Below are 4359 nucleotides of genomic sequence, written 5' to 3'. Positions count from 1 at the left end.
AGTCAGCCTGGAGGCCGAGGAAACTCCCTTGAGCACTGAGATGTCAGGAAATAGGGACGGGGAACGGAAAGTTGCAGGGACAATCCCATCCACTAGTACATGGTGCCCTGTGGCAGCTGACTACCATGGGAGATGTCTTTCTCTTCCATTATATGGATGATATCCTGTTAAGCTCAGAGTCTAGTTTTAAAGTAGCAGCCGCATGCTGCTGGTTCATCTGACTGCATGTGGATGGCTGGCAAGGACCCGGATTATCTACAAAATACAAGCATACTCCCAACCCACCACCCCTAAACAATTACAGACACAGGCTTTAGTGATATTAGCTCAGGTACGGGTTTGTAAGTTGGACATGGCCAGTTACCCAGAAGGGTTTGGCTGGGGCCTGTTGCAATGGCAAAATAATAAGAGTACCCTTGGGCTTCTGGTCCCAGCTATGGACGGGGGCAGAGCAATGATACAGTGTGATGGAACAACAGCTATGGCCGTCTACAGTGCAGCACAACAGGTAGAAGATCTTACAAAAGGCTACTCGAGTTGTCGAGCAATGCAGAAAACCACTATTCTGCTCTAGAATGGCTGTGTGCGACATACAGGACCCCCATGGACATCAATCGCGACAAAGGAATCCACTTTACTGGCCATGAGGTTCAGGAATGGGCTGATATAAATGCCGAACACTGGCTTTTCCACCTGCCCTACAACCCCACTGTTGCCGGGCTAATTGAAAGGACGAATGGACTACTTAGTCAACCACTGAGATGCATACTCTCAACATGCGGACCAGAGGCTAACTCAAGCCCTACAGACTACAACTGGACATCCCAGTGCTTACTCTATGTTAACCTGGAGGCAACTAGTCAGCACAGCCCAGGTTCAGCTGCTGATCACCGAAGGGCTGCTGTCAAACATGCATCAGGACAATCACTCCCTTTTGTCCTTGCTACAAGATCTACCCCCAGGAGAACACATTACAAAATGACCCTGGAACTGGCAGGTAAGTCCCTAGGAGTTTGGACTTGCTGCGCTGTGGGGACTAGGGTTAGAAAGGCACTTACACCTGTCTTCTTCCTGGCCCCACCTAAGGCTACGAAGGTAATTAACCCGGGCCCCCTAAGGGAGAAAGGCACCATTACAGTAAGCCTGGGGTCTGTTGTTATAGCATCTCTCCACTTGGCACTGGCCGTGGGGACTGAGGGCGGACAGGCGGTGTGGTACTGCAGGCCAGGACGAAAACCGGCAGGGATGGTGTTATCTCAGGGTGCTGTTACTGCTTGGATTTTGCTTAATGGTCATGATCGTCCCTGTATTGTGCCTGTTAAACATCTTACATTTTGTCCCTCGTCTGAGCAGAGGGAATCTGTTCATGGACTGGGTGACAGTGGCTTCACTGAGAAATGAGTTCGGTTGCTGGGTCTACAGCAAGATGCCATTGTCATCTGCTTTTGGACTTCCATGAAAAACTAACCCAATAAGTGCCTGGCTTCCTCTTTGTACTCTTTAGCTGCTGGTGTCTGTACTGCCTTTGTGGTATCTGGTTGCAGTGCCCCCTACATACCTGACCCCAGGAACATCGCAGGAGAGGGGGAACCAAGATTGTAAGGGTCAGCCAGGGTGTGTAGGGGTGGAATGTACGGTCAGGCCATTCAGGATGGCTGTTCTCTTGCTCTCTGTACATCCCCTGCTCAACCAGGCCCTGCTTCACTCAGGTGACTATCCAATTCTCTTAATCATAGGGCTTAATCAGTAACAACTATCTACATGCTTGCCACCTGCCCCAGGTGCTGGTTTCCCTGGTAACTGACTAGCCGACATTACGTCAATTCCCCTTATAAATGGTAGCCTCTTTTCCGCCCTCTGCCTGCCGTTCGCAGTGGAGTGTTGCTCAAGGACCTTTTGCTTCAGACGTGTAAGAGCCCCCATCCCATAAGCCATTGATGTCTCTGTCATTGTCTCCAGGTTCTTTCTTTGGTCTCGAGGCTGGGCAACTACAAGGCTTGCAGGCCTGTGGGGTGCAGCCCAGCAGGCCAGTATCCTGTCTTTCTCCACCCTGAATTCCCTTCAGGGCACATGGTCAGGCCAGCTATAGTGGCTGATGGCTTGTGGGTGGGCAATGTTCATTGTTTACTGAAATGGCAGGCAAAATATTTTTGTCTGCAGTCATTGTTCCATGGTTCGACCAAGGATCAGTGCCATGCAAAGGACACTAAACACCTCAGGCCGATTCCAGGCCTATTGGAATTGACCTTTACGACACAGGCACAGTCCTCCATTACCAGGTCATGAGGAACTCCCTGAGGCCATAGGTCTATGTAGGCAGCACTTTAAAAGGTTGCAGTAACTTAGTAGAGACCCTGTGATCATCTAGCTGTGGCCCCAGATCCACATGGTTCGAAACACTGGATGACTTTTAGGCTCTGTGACTCACTGTGGTAACTGCACCTACCTGTCTCTGAAGGTTAAACACCTGTCCTTTGCCACTCAGTCTCCATTATTTCCACTGAATTTAGGGAACCCAATTCCAACACCCCCACTGTCTTCTCCAGCAGCTGTGATGGAGTTCAAGGATGCTCGTCTCATCTCACCAATTCATTTCTTAATACCTTAGTGGAAGGCGTGTCTTTTAGCCTTCACAGGTGGTACAGGTAGGGAAGGCTGAGCAGGTTGCATCTAACAGATCCATTCTAATTCATTCATTTCCTGGATCCTTCGGATTCCTTTATTGATGACCTTATGCCCGGGGAAGACCTGGCATTTCGACCTCATTAATTGTAGGCAGGTGGTTCTCACAATCAACTGAAGGTTTTGTAAAACACAAATTGCTGGGCCCTTGCCCCCTTAGTTTCTGATTCAGGAGGTCTCAGTTGGGGTTTGAGAATCTGCAATTCTAAGAACTTCCAGGGAAGTTCTTAAGAACCCCTGCTGTAGGTCACCAATAGGTCCAGGCTTTAATTAGGCAATTTAACAAACGATCAGTGCTACTCGAGTTTGTTTCAGCCAAAATATTAGGTGACCGCACCCATGTGGTGGAGTTTGACTCGATCAAGCCTTCTATTCCATCCCTTCTAGTCCTACGTGTTGGTAATTCACTCCCATGTGTATCCCCCTAGGTTCTTGCTAATATAGATTAGCAAGATCTTGTAACTCTTTGATGTATATAGGGCTGTTCCTCTCTGAGTGGGTTACCTTAGGGTCTCATCTTGGGCCTGGAGGCGAAGAGAGGTGGTGCCTGAAGAGACAGCTTGTGAGACAATCAGCTATTGCGGATACAGCCATCTTACAGACTTTACACAGAGAAAAGTTTCCTCCTTGGTAGGGGGGATTGAGCAGGGTTGGGAAAGTTGGAGGTGATGTATTGAGGGGAATTTGGAGCCTCAGAGGTTTACTTCAGACACGAAGAAACTTTATTCACCCTACAACATTAGAATCTGCAAATGTCCCCAGCCCAACATAATTCCAAGAGAGACATTAGTTTCAATAAATGAAACTAATGTTTTTACCATTCTATAATTTTATTGGACAATCAGCAATTAGTTCTCATCCACATTAACTGTAGATTTTTGAAAGTGGTGACAGGTACATAGGTACCAATGTATAGAGCTTGTTTGAATCTTCATTACATTTTCTCGACAACCGCACACGGGTAAGGTATGGGACATTCCTTATTCCTTTGGTCCAGACAGCTTTGAGCCTGACGTCAATGCGTACATGTGGAGTTCCCATCGCCTTCCAGATTTCTTTGAGTGCCGGAGGGGCATCCTTCTTGAAACCCACTCCGTGGACATGCTTGTGAACGTTGATAGTGTATTCTCTGGTTACCACCTTGTTGATGGCGGACCGGCCCTTCTTCTTCTTGTCACCCTTCTTTGCAGGAGCCATCCTGCCGGGCCATAAAACAAACTTTTTACTTTAGAATAGATGTAGTTAGTTCTTTACCTATGCTGCACGGCATGCAGGATCTTAGTTCCCAGACCAGGGATCGAACCCAGGCCCTCTGCTGTGGAAGCGTGGAGTCCTAACCACTGGACTGCCAGGGAATTCCCTAGAATAGTTTTAGATTTACAGAAAAGTTGCAAAGGTAGTACAAAGAGTTTTCATGCACCCCACACCCAGTTTCCCCTATAATTAATAGCTTATTGTGTTGGCCAAAAAGTTCATTCGGGTTTTCCCCTTGCAGAAAAACCCAATCGAACTTTTTGGCCAACCCAATACATTTGTAACTGATGAACCAACATTGATACATTATTAGTAACTAAAGTCCATCCTTTAGTTACTAAAAGATTTCCTCAGTTTTTCACTTATGCCCTTCTTTGTTCCACGAGCCCACATTGCATTTAGTTGTAACACCTCCTTAGGCTC

At 47.6% G+C, this 4359-nt stretch overlaps 1 pseudogene; it reads right to left on the bottom strand.

Moving 5' to 3' along the window:
- Nucleotides 1-3523: 3523 nt before the first annotated feature.
- On the bottom strand, nucleotides 3524-3879 carry LOC132429363 (large ribosomal subunit protein eL31-like; annotated as a pseudogene).
- Nucleotides 3880-4359: the final 480 nt, after the last annotated feature.

This window comes from Delphinus delphis, chromosome 8 (assembly GCF_949987515.2).
Source record: "Delphinus delphis chromosome 8, mDelDel1.2, whole genome shotgun sequence".
In the NCBI taxonomy this organism is placed as follows: Eukaryota; Metazoa; Chordata; class Mammalia; order Artiodactyla; family Delphinidae; genus Delphinus; species Delphinus delphis.
Note: the sequence above shows the minus strand (reverse complement) of the source record. Positions and strands in the feature narration are given on the sequence as shown.